The sequence below is a fragment of the Manihot esculenta genome, chromosome 1 (genome assembly GCF_001659605.2).
Source record: "Manihot esculenta cultivar AM560-2 chromosome 1, M.esculenta_v8, whole genome shotgun sequence".
Classification (NCBI taxonomy): domain Eukaryota; kingdom Viridiplantae; phylum Streptophyta; class Magnoliopsida; order Malpighiales; family Euphorbiaceae; genus Manihot; species Manihot esculenta.
The window spans coordinates 12336661-12357118 of record NC_035161.2 but is presented as its reverse complement, the minus strand read 5'-3'; the positions used below and the strand labels follow the sequence as shown (position 1 = coordinate 12357118).

The window sequence follows — 20458 nt, the reverse complement described above, 5'->3', positions numbered from 1 at the left end:
GGGAATGTGATTGGGAAATAGAATCCGGATATGGTGGAACCTGAACATTAGAGGAAGAGCTTGATTCGTCATCAACTAAATTAACAGGAAGAACAATATCTGAAAAAGAAGACTCCTGAGAGGGATTATGTCGAAAAGGGAAAGTGGATTCATGAAAAAGAACATCTCTATTAATAAAAATTTATTTTGTGTCTAAATTTTGTAATCTATACCCCTTCTGTGTAGTTGAGTATCCAAGGAGAATACATTTGGTAGATCTAGGGTCAAATTTATCCTTTTGAGGGCTGTTATTAATGGCAAAGCACAGGCAACCAATAGTTCTTAGGTGATCATAACTGGGTGATTTATGAAACAAGGCTTCAAAAGGAGTTATCCATCCTAAAGCTTTGACTGGTATTCTGTTAATGATGTAGGTAGCAGCCAATATACACTCAGACCAATAATTTTTTGGAAATTGAGCGTGAAACTAGATGGCTCTAGCTATGTTGAGAAGGTGCTTATGTTTAATTTCTACTGTCCCGTTCTGTTGAGGTGTATAAGGGCAAGTAGTTTAATGAACAATACCGTATGAAGAAAGCAAAGAAGTACACCTTTTATTAATAAATTCTCCTCCATTGTCGGACCTTATATTTTTAATTTTTGTTCCAAATTGTGTATTGACATATTGAATGAAAGATGTCAAAATAGAATATGTCTGATCTTTAAATCTAAGCATATAGGTCCAAGTTTCCCTAGTCTTATCATCAACAATAGTTAAAAAGAACCTAGCACCAGTGATAGAATGAATAGAAAAAGATCCCCATAAGTCCATATGCACAAGATCGAAAGGATTGGCAGTAACCGTATTACTATTGTGAAAGGGAAATCTGGACATTTTAGCTAGAGGACATAAGGTACACGTGTAATTAGTGTCAACAATCTGCTTTAGCATAGGTATATGAGATATTTTATGACAAGACGAGTGTCCTAATCTAGCATGAATCACAGAGAAAGGAATTTTTATTATAGAATTTGCAAGATGTGTAGCTTCTTTATTGCACTTTTGAAGCTCAGCCATTTTTACATTGAGGTTTGGGGCAATTTTATTACACACAGAGTCAACGCAGGACTGGATACTGGAAACATAGGAGCTATTATTGTCTAAAATGTATAAACCACTAATCATTTTTCCAACAGCTATAACAGACCTATTCTTCTGGTCCTGAAAAAAATAACACGATGAATAAAATTGTATTGTCAAGTTGGCATGCTTAAGTAGCTTGAATACAGACAGAAGATTCATATTAAAATCAGGAACAAGGAGGACATCAATTAACTTCATATTGGTATTGTATATTCTGAAGTATCTTTCTAGTACACATACCTCACCTATTTATAGGTGATCCAAGTCTACAAGGTATTTACTAGAAAATACAAGAACCTACTAGAACCTACTAGAAAAATCTCTATACAGAAAAATCTCTATACTAACACAATGGACTTGAATGTTTATGAAAGTCTTTCTTGATCTTCACTTTAGACTTCTCTTTGCATAGCTTTCGCCATAGGCTTGATTATGCTCCTTGAGCCCATAATTGCAAGTGTTGCACCAAATCCACTTTATATGAATTGAAGCATGCCCTAAGTTGGATCACATGAATATGAATTTGAACTCTTTTTAGACCCATTTGAATGATATAAGATTGTTTTACACTATTGTTGCAAATCTGCCCTATTGGATCTGTATCACTTTGCAATTTCAGAACCATATTTTTAAATAAAAAATATTATGTAGGTTTCTGTTTTCTTATGCTTTTCAATCTATGGTCTTATTTTGCCAATCTAACCATTTCTTCTCGTTTGCTCACTTTTTATGGACAGAGGCATATTATTTTTATACAGGCAGCAAATTGGAAATGGTATGACCGTTCCTATGTTCCTTTGCTAATATTACTCAATTATACTTGAGCACATTTCTTGATATGGAGTTCATTTGGTAGTTTTCATTACTTACATGTAACTGCCAGTTAACATTTTTCCCTGATTTTCTATCTTCTGTAGATGCATCAAATTTCCTTTTTTCTCTTATTTTTTGTAAGTTGTGCAATTTTTTGAATTATGGATGCCTTGATTTTTTTTTGGCATGCATGCATTATGTAATGTCACAAAAAAGCAATATCACATGGTACTGTGATGTTGATGAGAATTCAACATTAGAGTTTTACATGCATCTCATTTGCCTTTTTTGCGTGTATGGACATGAATGGTTACACGATCTTCTGATGAATCATATTGAACTTTGGTAAATTATCTTATCATGTATGCCTTATCCTTGCCTTTTTTTTTCTTATTTCTTTTTATGTAAAATCATTTGATGTAAGTACAACTCTATTAATGTGGATCGTTTATCTACATGATTGATTAGCAATGAGGATCCATTAGGTTAATATAAATCTCTTTACATTGATCGTTATGTGCTTGCTTGATGATGAATTCTTCAAGTTATTTATTTATTATGTGTCATTCTCTCTTATAGATGACACTTAGCTTACTCCTCTTTTACGTCTTGGAGCTGGTGCATGTGCTGCAATTATTGCCATGCCAACAACTTACCCAATGGACATGGTTTGGTGATGCGAGCATGGAAATGATACGATTCTTTAATAATAAGTTGTACATTGAAGTCTTCACTTTCTTCAAAAATTTAATATGAAAAGTTTTGAATTACAAGGAATTAAGGTAAATTCGAGTCATTCATTCTGAATACCTTGTTTGAAAGACAAGAAAAAGAAATGAGTTTTTTTATTAAAATTCGTGGGTCCAGTTTCAGTCATAATTTATTCAATTTTGAAAGCTCATATATGAGATATTTTAGTGTGTTTTGGTGTATCTTATTATCCTATATAGATTAGGAGTCAAATTAATGGGATTACCTTATATTTTCCAATTTCAATTAGGATTTGTCTTATTTTCCTATTTCAATTAGAATTTATTTTAATATCCTATTCCAACTAGGATTAGAAAATATTTTGTTATAAAAAGCCATTATTTTATATGTAGGACAAAAAGAAGTTAATAATAAAAGATTTGATATTTCTCTCTATAATGAGAATTCCTATTCTCCATTGCAAAGATGATAAATTATTTTTATCTCCATATTTAGCAACTTATCAAGGTTCAATCTTACGACGTTTTAATATAGATTTCCTCCATACTTAGTTGGTGTCTTTTATTATCCTATTGATCAGTCTAAATTTAGACAATTTTATCATGATGTTATTGATGTTAATTTATACTTTTTCTGGCCAATTTTGCGATTTTGATCTTGTTCTGCATAAAATGGTGTAAAAGGTAATTTGGAGAAAATGCCCTTAAAATTGCCTAAAATGGAACAAAGGAGAGCAAGCATGCCAAGTTGCAACTGAAGAGGAGATAAAAAAAGGAAAGTAATTTGAAATTCAAATTTCAAATCTCCAAGAGCATTCAAGATTCAAAATTCAAGATTCAGCTAAATAAGGAAAGTGCTAAATAAGGAAAGTGCTAAATAAGGAAAGTGGCAAATAACAAAAGTGCAGTCAGCAGAGCAATTTAAATTCAAATCTTTAAGAATCCCTTTCCTTATTGAAGAAGCCAAATCTCAAGAAGATGCACATTCAAATTTGAAATTCAAATTCAGCTTGTTAAGGAAGCCAAAGAAGACATACTTGCCTCCCAAGTCTTGCACATTCAAAATTCAAAATTCAAAAGAGAGGCTCCACCTCATTAATGTGCATTGGGCGGCAAGGGCAGCACTTGGACAGCAATGAGATCAACTTGGGCAGCAAGTAAAGAGCTAAGGCAGCACATAAAGCCTATATAAGCATCTCTTCAAGGAGTCGCACGACCACACCATCTCCACACACCATTCGGCCGCCCCATCTCTCCCTTCTTCTCCAAGGCTTCGGTCTTTCTTCTTCTTCTACTTTTCTTTTATTTTCCTATTTTGTTTTAGCCATGAGTGGCTGAAACTCTTTTTTCTGGTTGAAGATTGATTGAAACTTTAGTTGTTTTATGGATTGGGAGGTCTGAACATACATTGTTTAACTTTTATATATTCAATATTTATGCAATTTCATGCTTGATTCCATTATTGCTTTGTTATTTTGATCAATGTGGCCAGTTGATTCTTGATTGCAAGGTGATATATTGTTAGTTTGAATAGTTTTAAGTTCGTAATTGCTTGGATTATTCAAACACAAGAACACTTGGTGTAAAAACTAAGGAAATTGCATGATTTAGCGATATCTCCATGCGTTTGGGTAGCTAGAATTAGATCTCTCTATTTCTTAAGGCAGTTGACAGTTGTTTTGATGCCTAAGGCCCAAGGACGTTCCTTGGCAACTTGTTGATTAGTGATTAGTTAGAGGACATTTCCTAATTAATTTATGCTTAAGGAAACATATGGTAGTGAGAAGTGTCTTCCATCTCCATAACTAATTTATTGAATCAAACATAAGAACCTAAGTATCAATGATCAATCCCACCAACTGAAGTGGATCTAATTCTTAAATTAGACCTTTCTCATTATTGATTTCTCTTTACTTTTATTATTCGCTTACTTTATTGCTTTCTTTATTAGTTTAACTGAATCAATCTCAAAACACCCTTTTTACTTTTATTGTCAGTTTATTTCGCTTTCAGTTTATTCGCTTTCAGTTTATTTTCTTAGTCGTGATAAGAAAGATAGGTAAGTTTTCAATTCCCTGTGGATTCGATCCTTTCACCACTATGTGCAGTAGTAATATTATTGATAACTGAAAAGGTTATTTTTGACCGGCTTTGACAACCGACAGTCAAAAATTGGCGCCGTTGTCGGGGAGTTGATTTAACTAATCTGTTTTTCTTTCATGACCAGATATGAACTCAAGAAACTGATTCATGGCTGAGGTAAGTACATCTATTCTCACTGCTCAAATTTCTGAACTAACCTCTATTATGAAAAGTTTTTTCATAAGTCGAGCTCAACAAGCTCAACAAGCTCAACAACTTCAGCGAATCAAACCATGTGGGATTTGCACATATGTAGGACACCCAACTGATTAATGTCCTACACTTTATGAGGATGACCAAAAAGTACATGCATTTGGAGCATTCTATGGACAGCCAAGACATGATCCCTACCTTAATACATACAATCTTGGTTGGGGAGACCATCCGAACTACGGCTGTGCTAGGGCCAACAACTACCAGAACTATCAAAGAGATCAAGCCCAAGCAGCACCTCCAAGTTCCAACCAGCACCTTGAGAAGATGATAGAGACATTGGCCAATTCTGTGCAAAGTCTCCAACAGCAGATAGGACAAGTGGTAACCTCAGTAAGTGCAATCATGTTAAGAAGAGAGGAAGAGCTTCAAGATGTAAAGGCTGATGATGGAAGTTCACAAGTACAAGAACAAGCTGCTGAAGAAAAACAGCTAGAAAGCTGTTTGTCCAAACAAACTGGTCAAACAGAACCTGTTGATGGTTTAGATATCATTGATTGTTTGAGCCAAGAAGTTATTTATATAAATCAAGATGATATGCTAAACAATGATTTTTGCAGGGAGGCTAGCCAAAAAGATGAAGAAAGCCAAACAGAGCCAAAACTGAAAGCAAAAATCTGCAGCATTCAGCAAGAAGACTGCAACCAAACGCAGAAAGACAAAGATCCACCCGCACCTCTTCAGCTCAAATCGTAGGTTAATTCTGCTATTCATCCAACGCAGACAAGCCATGCGCAAAAGGAGCAAGTGGAAGTCCAATCGTCCAAACTAAAGGAGCATGCGAATCAATGCTTGCCCAAACCACCGGATAAGGTAGAATTTGTTTTGCCCGAATTCAGTACCAAATTGCAACCACCTATGGAGAAATATGAATTGAAGTTCGAAGTGCTAAAAAATGCAAACATAAGGGCTAGAGGCACACCTCACCTGAAAGAGGAGAAGCTAATCATGTTACTTCATGAGTACATGAAAGAAATAGGATGGGTTATGACCAAATCAAAAGGCGTACTACACTTTTTACTTAATTCAGTTGGGACCTTTTTCCCTCCCCCAATTACTTGAACCTTGATCAAGTGGAGAAGGTCCAGCCCGTGACCTTAAACAATGGCGCTCACAACCACACTAGGGGAGTAATCAGTTTCCTTTGAACTTTAATTTTTCCAATAAATCGAGGACAATGCATGAATTAGGTGTGGGGGTGCAGATCTCTGAACTTTTATTTTTAGTCCATTTTTGCTCTCAGTTTTAGTTTGAACAGCCACAGTTTGAATTTTTTTTTTCATTTTGTTATTTTTGCTTTCATTGCACACACATGTAGTCACAGTTTTTTTTTTTATTTTTGTTTTGGTTTGCTTTACTCAAACTCATAGACTATGTTGGATGAGCTTTCTTTCCATGACCCCATTGATGTGATGACTCTTTAAACTTAAGTTGAATAAATTGCAGTGAGTTGTATTCATGTTTTGGAATTTCCTTTTGAATTGAATCTTTGAGCTTGCCATGGTAAAAAATCTATATTACTCATTAGAGAGAATGGATTGAAAGATGTGTGAATGAAATTAACATGACTTATTTGAGCAATTGGTGTTGATTTGACCAATTTTTTGAGAAAGAAAATTCGGCAAAGGCCTAGACTTTGTGAGCACAAATTGAAAACTGTTCCAATGGTTAAAAGACTATGAACAGAGCTAGTAGCCACTTGAACAGGTGATCAACTGATTAATTGGGGGTGCGTATCACCAATATGTACTTTCACATCAAAAGGTTGGTGTAACGACCCCAAAATGGACCGTCACCGGCGCTAGGATTCAGGTCGGCTTAAGGCCGCCAGAACTCGTAGCAAGCCTGCTATACTCTCTGTGTATCTGTAAATCTCATACATGATCATACATTTTCTGTGAAAATAAAAACTCGTTTCTGAACCAAGGCTTAACCTGTGCATGCACTATCTCTGTACTCTGTACTCTGTACCCTGTACTCTGTACTCTGTACCCCCTGACTAGAGCTTGCTCTAGATGGGTTCACTCATACCTGTTAAGCCTAGTTTTTCACATACTCTGTAAAACATATACATACACAGATCATGTACATAACAAAGATTTACAACACAAAATAACTAAGTCAAGCACAACTTTAAACGCAACTAGTACATCTCTTTAATATTACATGTCCACTCTAAGTTATTACACAACTCTTTTCTCTTCCTGTACCCTGCTGATCTCCACTGTACACTGTCCACTGAACCTGCAAGACTGGGGTTAAGGGAGTGGGATGAGCTCTATAGCCCAGTGAGTAGAACAGTAAAACATATCATTAAAACATGACCTTATGGAATGCATCATAATACAGACAATCCACAGCAAGGGTAAACCTGTCACCACATAGTCCCAGTATCTCATACCAGGGCGTAGTCAAAGGCACCTGGATTTCCTGTCTCATATACGTATATGTGTATATAACACCTGTACTTACCATTGCCAGGGCGTAGTCAAAGGCTCCTGGACTTTACTATACCTGCCAGGGTGTAGTCAAAGGCTCCTGGACTTCTATACCTGACAGGGCGTAGGCAAAGGCTCCTGGACTTATCTTAGTGACTATTGGATCATTCAGCATTCACCCACATCAACAAATAACTATGTAATGCAACAAAGTCGTGGGTTCTAATGCAATCAACCTACTGCATAACCATGATGCATGAAATATGCTAAAAACATTCCAGTTTTCAAGTAAAAGAATTCAGTTTAGTTCCACTCACCTTTGGCTGTCTGGACTGACTCTGCAGGTTCTGTAAACTCTGGAGCAGTACTCACTGCTGCTCTCTCTGGTTCCTCTGGTCTGTGTAAGTATAGATAAACGCAAATGAGAGACCAAAAGAACTCAAGAATGACTCTATGAACCTCCCCAAGAATCCCCTTAAACTCACTCAAACATCTATGCAAATCATGCAAAGGAAGGCTGGACAGAACACTTTCGGCGACAGGTTCGGCGGCCGAAAGTCCTCTCCAGAGCCGAAACTCATGCACCTTCATCGGCCGAATCTCAACTTTCGACAGCCGAACCCTTTCGGGGGCTAGTTTCGGGGGCTGAAAGGCACTCCAGAGACGAAAGTCTCTAACCTTCGGCGGCACCTTCGGCGGCCGAAGCTCCCCTCTAGAGCTGAAAGTCCAAAAGCTCGGGGGCAAGCTTGGGCAGCCGAAGCCACCTCCTCAGCACATTCGGCGGCCGAACCATGCTTCGGCGGCCGAAGCTGGGTTCATCAGCAAGGCAGAAACTTGCTCTGCCTCTTGCCAAAATGCACCAATTCGCCTCAAACTCAACCATCTCAATTCCTCAACGTGCATACACCCAAGCATATGCTCAAAGGGGTCAAAAACTACCTAAAAACCCCAACAACACAAAACATATAACACATATACAAGCTTTGCTCACAAAATCATCAAAACCTCTCTTTTTACCCTATTCATGCAACTCTCTCCCAAAACCGTAGAAAACCTTCAGAAATCATAAAAACAAGTTCAGGATCTTCACTTACCTCTTGAAACCAAGAAGATGAACGATCCTAACGTGGAGTTTTGGAGCAACTCTCCTTCAAACTCTCCAAACTTCACAACTCTGTGTTTTTAGCTCAAAACCTTCAAAAAACCATAAAAATCAATCAAATCTTTTGCATGATTTGATGAAAACATGAAGAAAACTGAAAAAGGACAGGGTCTCACCTCAGAAAGTGAAAGAAAACGGCAAGAGTTATCCTTTCAACCGACTGAGGGCCTTTTATAGGTGGCTGGCCAGACCACCTTCGGCGACTACACGTGAAACCGAAAGCCATGCATGTTCGGCGGCCGAATGTCTCCTTCGGCGGCCGAACCTGGCTTTTCTGCCTTGGTTCTTTTCTTTTAAAAACTCTTTTCATTTCAACTTTAACACATTAAAACATACTATAGTACTGTAGAAAACCATAAATCTCACCCTTCTAAAGATTCCGAGATCCTGGATTCCACCGGACGACAGGAACTCCGATGCCGGACTCTCGCCGGGTATTACATTCTCCCCCCCTTAAGAACATTCGTCCTCGAATGTGCCGAAAACAAACAATAAACACAGCATCACTAAGAACTCATAATGCCCATATCTGGTCCTGAAAGCTGTCTTTGGCACATCTGCCTCTTTGACTCTCAACTGATGATACCCGGATCTCAGATCTATTTTAGAGAAACAACCTGCTCCAGCTAGCTGGTCGAATAGATCATCAATCCTAGGTAGGGGATACCTATTCTTGGTAGTGACCTTGTTCAACTGTCTGTAGTCGATATAAAGTCTGAGGGATCCATCCTTCTTTCTGACAAAGAGCACTGGAGCACCCCAAGGTGAGGTACTAGGGCGGATGAAACCCTTATCTACCAGATCCTGCAATTGTTCTTTCAACTCTTTTAACTCTGCTGGTGCCATCCTATAGGGAGGAATAGAGATAGGTCTGGTCTCAAGCAGCAATTCAATTTCAAACTCTATCTCCCTACCAGGTGGTAGTCCTGGAAGTTCAGCTGGGAAAACATCGAGAAAATCTCGGACTACTGGTACTGTGGCTGGTTCCCTAACCTGACTATCTAGCTCCCTCACATGAGCTAGAAACCCCTGACAACCCCTCCTAAGCAAACCACGAGCCTGAAGGGCTGAAATCAAACCTCTGGGTGTACCCCTCCTGTCTCCTCTGAAGACACACTCTGACCCATCCTGGTCTCTGAGACTCACTACCTTCTCTCTGCAGTCCAAGGTCGCACCATATGTAGATAACCAATCCATCCCTAGAATGACATCAAAATCTGTCAAGTCTAGAACCACAAGGTCAGCTGGAAGGCATCTACCCTCTATGAACACTGGACTGAAACGACAAACGGACGCTGCCACTGATGGGTCACACTTGGGTCCACTGACCCAGAGAGGATACTCTAACTCAGAAATCATCAAACCCAACCTCTCTATGGCTCTCGAAGCAATAAAGGAATGAGAAGCACCGGGGTCCATCAAAGCATACACATCTGAACACCCAATGATGAGATTACCTGACACCACTGTGTTCGACGTGTTAGCCTCCTCCTGTGTCATAGTGAAAATCCGTGCTGGGGCTACCGGATTTCCACCTCGGGAACCTGCTGCTGAAGTAGAGGCTGCCCCTCTCCCTCTACCTCTGCCACTACTCTGAGGCATGGCTGGAGCTGCTGGCTGTACTACACTGCCTGAACTCATTTGCTGGGATGGTGCAAAAGTCACCTGAGGACAATCCCGAGCAAAATGCCCTTCCTGTCCACACCTAAAACAGGCTGAAGATCCCAACTGACAAGCTCCCTTGTGTGGTCTCCCACATCGTCTACATACTGGACTGCTTGCGCCAGAGCTTGAGCCACTACCCATTCCCAGACCAGACTTGACTTTACTCCAGAACTTACTCTTTGTTCCTTTTGCTCTATCCCATCTCTTGCTGCCTGAAGTTCCTGAACTGGGGGCCTTAGAACCCGAAGCCTGTGCCTTCGACTGTCTCTTAATATTGGCACTTGCTTCCATTTTCCTAGCTGCATCCACAATAGAGTGGAAACTCTCCTTTTCTGCTGGAAGAATCAAGGAAGAATACCTGGGATGCAATCGCATAGTATATCGCCTTGCCTTCTTCTGATCAGTATCATAGGCTTGACCCACATACTGAAGCAAATCCAGGAACTTATCTGTAAACTCGTCAACACTCATCTCATCTGTCTGTCTCAACTGTTCAAATTCTATTACCTTCATCTCCCTAGAGCTATCAGGAAAAGCCCACCCTGCAAACTCATTGGTGAACTCTCCCCACGACATGCTGTCAGTCCTGGGCTCTATATAATTCTTGAACCATTCTCGAGCTTTCTTACACTTAAGTGTAAACCCCACCATTTCTATGGCTCTACTATCATCAGCTCCCAATTCACTGGTTATCATCCTAACTGATCTGAGGTATTCAAATGGATCATCTCCCATGTTGTATTTAGGAGCATCCAATTTCAAGTACTCTGTCATTTGCACCTTACCTCCAGATGAGCTAGGTTGATGTCTTTCAACAACAGGGGCTACTGGTTCTGGTTGTGGTGGTGGAGGTACTGGTTCATTTAGCTCTGGGTGTGCTGCACTTCAATAAGTAGGTGAAGGTGGATACATAGGATATGGTAGATAATACTGAGGATAAGGCATATAGGGCATATAAGTAGGATATGGGACAAAACTAGAGTACTCCGACATACCTTCCATCGGATACCCTGGGTCCTGAGGAAAGGATGGATAGTCAAAACCTGAGGCCTGAACGCCTCCCTGCGATTCTCCCATACCTTCGTCAGATCTGCCTACACTCATGCTTTCATCTCTAGACTGGTCAATCTCCATGGCCTCCCTCATTTCCTCTGATCTGCCTCCTCTAACTGTACCTCTTCTGCTCTCGTCTACAGACCTTCTCGGGTCTATTGACGTACCTTCCCTGCTAGATCTTTGTGACCTTGCCCTTGGCAATGCAGGAGGACGAGCATCTATTCTCTCACTATCTGGTGGGACTCCAGTCAATCGAGCTGATCGACGAGTTCCTCGCATTATAACTATGGAAAACAACACATAACATAGCATATCAGCAGCTATTAAACTCAGAGATCTCAATAAGCCACATGCATAGCATAGCAACAAATAGACAGGACTCAACATCCTATCCCTGTGGACATGCTTTCCTATTGTGCTTGACCACTTCTAACCTCTATGAGCCCGACACTGTCTCTATAGGTCCGATCATGTGACCCTAGGGCTCTGATACCAATCTGTAACGACCCCAAAATGGACCGTCACCGGCGCTAGGATTCAGGTCGGCTTAAGGCCACCAAAACCCGTAGCAAGCCTGCTATACTCTCTGTGTATCTGTAAATCTCATACATGATCATACATTTTCTGTGATAATAAAAACTCATTTCTGAACCAAGACTTAACCTGTGCATGCACTATCTCTGTACTCTGTACTCTGTACCCTGTACTCTGTACCCCCTGACTAGAGCTTGCTCTAGATGGGTTCACTCATACCTGTTAAGCCTGGTTTTTCACATACTCTGTAAAACATATACATACACAGATCATGTACATAACAAAGATTTACAACACAAAATAACTAAGTCAAACACAACTTTAAACGCAACTAGTACATCTCTTTAATATTACATGTCCACTCTAAGCTATTACACAACTCTTTTCTCTTCTTGTACCCTGCTGATCTCCACTGTACACTGTCCACTGAACCTGCAAGACTGGGGTTAAGGGAGTGGGATGAGCTTTATAGCCCAGTGAGTAGAACAGTAAAACATATCATTAAAACATGACCTTATGGAATGCATCATAATACAGACAATCCACAGCAAGGGTAAACCTGTCACCACATAGTCCCAGTATCTCATACCAGGGCGTAGTCAAAGGCACCTGGATTTCCTGTCTCATATACGTATATGTGTATATAACACCTGTACTTACCATTGCCAGGGCATAGTCAAAGGCTCCTGGACTTTATTATACCTGCCAGGGCGTAGTCAAAGGCTCCTGGACTTCTATACCTGCCAGGGCGTAGGCAAAGGCTCCTGGACTTATCTCAGTGACTATTGGATCTTTCAGCATTCACCCACATCAACAAATAACTATGCAATGCAACAAAGTCGTGGGTTCTAATGCAATCAACCTACTACATAACCATGATGCATGAAATATGCTAAAAACATTCCAGTTTTCAAGTAAAAGAATTCAGTTTAGTTCCACTCACCTTTGGCTGTCTGGACTGACTCTACAGGTTCTGTAAACTCTGGAGCAGTACTCACTGCTGCTCTCTCTGGTTCCTCTGGTCTGTGTAAGCACAGATAAACGCAAATGAGGGACCAAAAGAACTCAAGGATGACTCTATGAACCTCCCCAAGAATCCCTTAAACTCACTCAAACATCTATGCAAAGCATGCAAAGGAAGGCTAGACAGAACACTTTCGGCGGCAGGTTCGGCGGCCGAAAGTCCTCTCCAGAGCCGAAACTCATGCACCTTCATCGGCCGAATCTCAACTTTCGGCAGCCGAACCCTTTCGGAGGCTAGTTTCGGGGGCTGAAAGGCACTCTAGAGACGAAAGTCTCTAACCTTCAGCGGCACCTTCGGCTGCCGAAACTCCCCTCCAGAGCCGAAAGTCCAAAAGCTCGGGGGCAAGCTTGGGCAGCCGAAGCCACCTCCTCAGCACATTCGGCGGCCGAACCATGCTTCGGCGGCCGAAGCTGGGTTCATCAGCAAGGCAGAAACTTGCTCTGCCTCTTGCCAAAATGCACCAATTCACCTCAAACTCAACCATCTCAATTCCTCAACGTGCATACACCCAAGCATATGCTCAAAGGGGTCAAAAACTACCTAAAAACCCCAACAACACAAAACATATAACACATATACAAGCTTTGCTCACAAAATCATCAAAACCTCTCTTTTTACCCTATTCATGCAACTCTCTCCCAAAACCGTAGAAAACCTTCAGAAATCATAAAAACAAGTTCAGGATCTTCACTTACCTCTTGAAACCAAGAAGATGAACGATCCTAACGTGGAGTTTTGGAGCAACTCTCCTTCAAACTCTCCAAACTTCACAACTCTGTGTTTTTAGCTCAAAACCTTCAAAAAACCATAAAAATCAATCAAATCTTTGCATGATTTGATGAAAACATGAAGAAAACTGAAAAAGGACAGGGTCTCACCTCAGAAAGTGAAAGAAAACGGCAAGAGTTATCCTTTCAACCGACTGAGGGCCTTTTATAGGTGGCTGGCCAGACCACCTTCGGCGGCCACACGTGAAACCGAAAGCCATGCATGTTCGGCGGCCGAATGTCTCCTTCGGCGGCCGAACCTGGCTTTTCTGCCTTGGTTCTTTTCTTTCAAAAACTCTTTTCATTTCAACTTTAACACATTAAAACATACTATAGTACTGTAGAAAACCATAAATCTCACCCTTCTAAAGATTCCGATATCCTGGATTCCACCGGACGACAGGAATTCCGATGTCGGACTCTCGCCGGGTATTACAGTTTGTGACTTTTTCAAGCTAGATTAAAATACAAAAGGCTGAATAATGTGCTTCAAGGTAAGGGCAAGTCACTCTGAAAGCTAGAAATAGTCTTAACTGAACAAGAACATGTGCATGTATAATCTCTCTCTTGAGTAAAACAAATACTAGCCATGGTAGGTGAAGGAAGACAAGGAAAGAAGGTAAGTAACCTTGGTGTATACATTCTTCACTGCAATGCTTCAAAATAGGTATCTAGAGTAAGAGCTTAAGGGGAAATAAAGGATCACGTAGCAAAGGGAGCTTGTTTGACTAAGTTTATTTGCTTGAGGACAAGCAAAAAGTTAGGTGTGGGGGTATTTGATCAGTCTAAATTTAGACCATTTTATCATGATGTTATTGATATTAATTTATACTTTTTTTTGCCTAATTTTGTAATTTTGATCTGTTCTGCAGAAAATGGTGTAAAGAGGTAATTTGGAGAAAAAGCCCTTAAAACTGCCTAAAATGGAACAAAGGAGAGCAAACATGCCAAGTTACAACTTAAGAGGAGATAAACAAGGAAAGTAATTTGAAATTCAAATTTCAAATCTCCCAGAGCATTCAAGATTCAAAATTCAAGATTCAGCTAAATAATGAAAGTGGGAAATAAGGAAAGTGCAGTCAGCAGAGCAATTTAAATTCAAATCTTCAAGAATCCCTTTCCTTATTAAAGAAGCCAAATCTCAAGAAGTTGCACATTCAAATTTGAAATTCAAATTCAGCTTGTTAAGGAAGCCAAAGAAGACATACTTGCCCTGTAATACCCGGCATGTTCAGACATCGAAATTCCTACCGTCCGATGGAATCTAGGATGTCAAAGCATCCCTGAAGGGTAGAGTGAAGGTTTTCTAAAATGTTTTTACATGTTTTAAGCTTTTGTTTTAGAAAAGAAATGAGTTTTGAAGAGAAAAGGCTAAGGAAGTCTTTGCCACTTTCGGCCCCCGAAAGTTGAAGTTCGGCCGCCGAAAGTACCCCATGTTCGGCCCCCTAAACTCTAATGTTCGGCCTCCGAAGGTGGTGAGGTGTTGCATGTAGCTTTAGCCACCAAATGTGAAGCGGTGGTTCTTTGTTAAAGGTGCTTTTGGCCGAGAAAGGAGGTGCTTAAGCTTTCCTTTGGGTCAGAGACATGTTCATGCTTCCCCTTAGTGACTTACCTAGTTTCTCATCAAATCTTTCAAAGAAAAACAAGTTTAAAGTGAGTTTAAGATAGTTTTGAGAAGTTGTGGAGTTTAAGAACTTGTGAAGTTTGAATCTCCATCTTTTCAAGTTTGGAGTCACACCAGCCTTTGTTCCTCAAGAGGTAAGTGTGATCCTTAGTTTTTATCATGTTTTACATAAGCTTGATGAAGGAGAAGGGGAGTTATGCATGTGTATGCATAAGTTGTGCATAGTAGGGTGCATAAATCGTTTATGCTATATGTATGCTTGATGTGTGTTGTTGGTTGGAGTTTTAATGTGGTTTAAGACTCCTATATGCATGATTAAGTGGTAGAGCATGTTTGGAGAGGTGGGATGCATGTTTGGAGGGTTAGTGTTTGGATGGCATGGTTGTGCACGAAGCTGAGTTCTGGATGAACTCAGGTTCGGCCGCCGAATGTGGGAGTTCGGCCGCCGAACCTCTTCTGAAGGCAGTTTTGGCTGCCTAAGGTTGCCCCCGAACATTTGGACTTTCGGATCTGTCATGCACATTCGGCCGCCGAAGGTGCCCCCGAAAGTGCCCTGTCCAGCTTTCCTTTGCATGTTTTCCATGGTTGTTCTAAGGTGTTTTAAGGGGTTTTTGGGGAGATGTTTAGAGATATGTTAGAGTATGTTTGGTCCCTCATTTAAGTCTATCTGTGTAGGCACAGACCAGAGGAACCAGAGAGTTCAGCAGTGAGTACCGCTTCAGGAGCCTGCAGAGTCAGTCAGAGTCAGTCAGAGGTGAGTGGAACTACACTTAATTCTTTTAATTACGAAATGTAATGTTTTTAGCATATTTCATTCATCATGAGTATGCATAGGATGATTGTATTAGAAATCACGAATATGTTGCATTGCATAGTTAATTGTTGATGTGGGTGAATGCTGAATGATCCAATAGTCCCAGACAGGAAGTCCAGGACCCCATTCTACGGCCTGGCAGGTATAGAGAGTTCAGGACCCCATTCTACGGCCTGACAGGTTTGTTTTTGTACAGGAAGTCCAGGACCCCATGCGATGGCCTGGCAGATTTATTATTTATACAGGAAAAATCCAGGACCTCATCAATGGCCTGGAAATTTAAAATGTGTGTGTATGTATGTATGGATGTATGTATGCATTACAGGAAGACCAGGACCCCAGTCGACGGCCTGGCACGGATTAGATACTGGGACTATGTGGTGACAGGTTTACCCTAGATGTGAATTGTCTGTGATATGATGCATTCCATAAGATCATGTTTTAATGACAGGTTTTATTGTTCTACTCACTGGGCTATAGAGCTCATCCTTCTCCCTTATTCCCAGTTTTGCAGGTTTCAGTATACAGGTTGTACAAGGGCAAGTCAGAGGTGCATAAAAAAAAGAGAGCTTGTAATAGTTAGAGTGGATATGTATTATTAAAGAGATGTATTAGTTGTGTAAATAGTTAAAGTGTGCTTGACTTAGTTATTCTGTTTTATAAGTCTTTTGTATACATGATCAAGTTATATAACTGTTTTACAAACAGGTGAAAAACCAGGCTTAACAGGTATGATTTAACCCATCTAGAGCAAGCTCTAGTCAGGGGTACAGAGTACAAAGTATAGAGATTGTGCATGCACAAGTTAAGCCATAGTTCAGAGAAAGAAAAGTTTTTATTTTCACAGAAAATATATGATCATGTATGAGTTTTTACAGGTACACAGAGAGTATAGCAGGCTTGCTACGGGTTCTGGCGGCCTTATGCCGACCTGAATCCTAGCGCCGGTGACGGTCCATTTCCGGGTCGTTACAGATTGGTATCAGAGCCCTAGGTTCACATGATCGGACCTATAGAGAGAGTGTCGGGCTCATAGAGGATAGAATTGGTCAAGCACAATAGGAAAACATGTCCACTCGGATAGGATGTTAGTCCTGTCTTTTGATGTTAAGTTATGCCATGAATATGCATGTGTATTATTGACATGTGCTGTATATATGCTGATGTGCTATATTGTGTGTTTTGTTCTCAGGAAGTTAAGATGCGAGGAGCTCGTCGATCAGTTCGATTGACTAGAGATCCACCAGAAAGTGAGAGAGTAGATGCTCAACCTCCTGTTTTGCCAAGGGCAAGATCTCAGAGATCAAGCAGGGAGGGTATGTCAATGGACCCTAGAAGGTCTTTAGACGAGAGCAGAAGAGGCGTTGTTAGGGGAGGAAGATCGGAGGAAGTGAGAGAAGCTATGGAGGTAGAACAGGCCATGGATGAAAGCATGGGTATTGGTAGGTCTGTTGAGGGTATGGGAGAGTTTCAGGGAGGCACTCAGGCCTCGGGGTTTGGTTATCCATTCTCTTTTCCGGACCCAGATTATTCAATGGGAGATGTGTCGGAGTACTCCAGTTACATCCCATATTCTCCTTACATGCCATACATACCTCATTATGATCCACCATATCCCATGTATCCACCCTCACCTGTGCATCAAAGTACAGCGTATCCAGAACAAGATGAACCAGTACCTCCACCACAACCAGAACTAGTAATTCAGATACCTCGACCTCATTTACCCGAGATAAGAAGGGTGAAAATGACAGAGTACCTGAAATTGGATGCTCCTAAGTTTAACCCAGGAGATGATCCATTTGAATACCTCAGATCAGTCAGGATGATAACCAGTGAGTTAGGAGCAGATGATTGTAGAGCCATTGAAATGGCAGGGTTCACACTTAAATGCAAGAAAGCTCAGGAATGGTTTAAAAACTATGTGGAACCCAGGATGGACAGTATGTCATGGGGAGAGTTCGCCAATGAATTTGCAGGGTGGGCTTTTCCTGACAGTTCTAGGGAGATGAAAGTAGTGGAATTTGAGCAGTTGAGACAGACAGATGAAATGAGTGTTGATGAATTTACAGACAAGTTCCTGGATTTGCTTCAGTATGTGGGTCAAGCCTATGATACTGATCAGAAGAAGGCAAGAAGATATACTATGAGACTTCATCCCAGGTATTCTTCCTTGATTCTTCCAGCAGAAAAGGAGAGTTTCCACTCTATAGTGGATGCAGCCAGGAAAATGGAGGCAAGTTCCAATATTCAGAAACAATCAAGAGCACAGGCTTCGAGTTCTAAGGCCCCTAGTACAGGTACGTCAGGCAGTAAGAGATGGGACAAGGCAAAAGGAGCAAAGAAAAAGTTCTGGGGTAAAGTTAAGTCTGGTCTGGGATTTGGTAGTGGCTCAAGCTCTGGCACAGCTAATCCAGTATGTCAGAGATGTGGAAGACCACATAGGGGAGCTTGTCAGTTGGGATCTACAGCTTGTTATAGATGTGGACAGGAAGGGCATATTGCTCGGTATTGTCCTCAGATGACTTTTATGGCACCATCTCAGCAGATGAGTTCAGGCAGTGTAGTACAGCCAGCAGCTCCAGTCTTGCCACAGAGTAGTGGCAGAGGTAGAGGGAGAGGGGCAGCCTCTACTTCAGCAGCAGGTTCCCGAGGTGGAAATCCGGTAGCCCCAGCACGGATTTTCACTGTGACTCAGGAGGAGGCTAACACGTCAAACACAGTGGTGTCAGGTAATCTCATCATTGGGTGTTCTGATGTGTATGCTTTGATGGACCCCGGTGCTTCTCATTCCTTTATTGCTTCGAGAGCCGTAGAGAGATTGGGTTTGATCATTTCTGAGTTAGAGTATCCTCTCTGGGTCAGTGGACCTAGATGTGACCCATCAGTGGCAGTGTCAGTCTGTCGTTTCAGTCCAGTGTTCATAGAAGGTAGATGCCTTCCAGCTGACCTTGTGGTTCTAGACTTGACCGATTTTGATGTCATTCTAGGGATGGATTGGCTATCTGCATATAGTGCTACGTTGGACTGTCGAGAGAAGCTAGTGAGTCTCAGAGACCAGGATGGGTCAGAGTGTGTCTTCAGAGGAGACAGGAGAGGTACACCCAGAGGTATGATTTCAGCCCTTCAGGCTCGTCGTTTGCTTAGGAGGGGTTGTCAGGGGTTTCTAGCTCATGTGAGAGAGCTAGATAGTCAGGTTAGGGAACCAGCCACAGTACCAGTAGTCCGAGAGTTTCTCGATGTGTTCCCAGACGATTTGCCAGGACTACCACCTGATAGGGAGATAGGGTTTGACATTGAATTATTGCCAGGTACCAGACCTATCTCTATTCCTCCCTATAGGATGGCGCCAGCAGAATTAAAAGAATTGAAGGAGCAGTTGCAGGACTTGGTAGATAAGGGTTTCATCCGCCCTAGTACCTCACCTTGGGGTGCTCCAGTGCTCTTTGTCAGAAAGAAGGATGGATCCCTCAGACTTTGTATCGACTACAGACAGTTGAACAAGGTCACTATCAAGAATAGGTATCCTTTACCTCGGATTGATGATCTATTTGACCAGCTAACTGGAGCAGGTTGTTTCTCGAAAATAGATCTGAGATCCGGGTATCATCAGTTGAGAGTCAGAGAGGCAGATGTGCCTAAGACAGCTTTCCGGACCAGATATGGGCATTATGAGTTCTTAGTGATGCCGTTCGGGTTGACTAATGCCCCTGCAGCATTTATGGATCTCATGAACAGGGTATTCAGTGAGTTTCTGGATCACTTTGTCATTGTGTTTATCGATGATATCTTAGTGTATTCCAGAGATGCAGAGGAGCATGCCCAGCATCTGAGGATTGTTTTGCAGACACTGAGAGAGCATGGTTTGTATGCCAAGTTCTCGAAGTGTGAGTTTTGGTTACGAAGCATTGCCTTCTTGGGACATGTGGTATCAGCAGAGGGTATTGAGGTAGACCCCAAGAAGATAGAGGCTGTAACTAACTGGCCCAGACCCACTACAGTAACAGAGATTAAAAGCTTTTTGGGACTGGCAGGTTATTACAGGAGGTTCGTTCAGGACTTCTCGAAAATAGCTGCTCCTATGACCAAATTGACTCAGAAGAACCAGAAGTTTGTCTGGTCAGACCAGTGTGAAGAGAGCTTTGAGAAGCTCAAGAGGAGATTGACCACAGCACCAGTGTTAGCTCTGCCTGTTAGTAATACAGATTTCACAGTGTTCTGTGATGCGTCTCGAGTGGGATTGGGTTGTGTTTTGATGCAGAGAGACAGGGTGATTGCTTATGCTTCTAGACAGTTGAAGAAGCACGAGTTGAATTACCCCACCCATGACCTAGAGATGGCAGCAGTTATCTTTGCACTTAAGATGTGGCGGC

The 20458-nt window shown here is 41.3% G+C and overlaps 1 pseudogene; it reads left to right on the top strand.

Annotated features, from left to right (window-relative positions):
- The first annotated feature begins 1852 nt into the window (after window positions 1-1852).
- The window catches only part of LOC122723226, a 106005-nt pseudogene continuing 87399 nt past the window's right edge, over window positions 1853-20458 (top strand).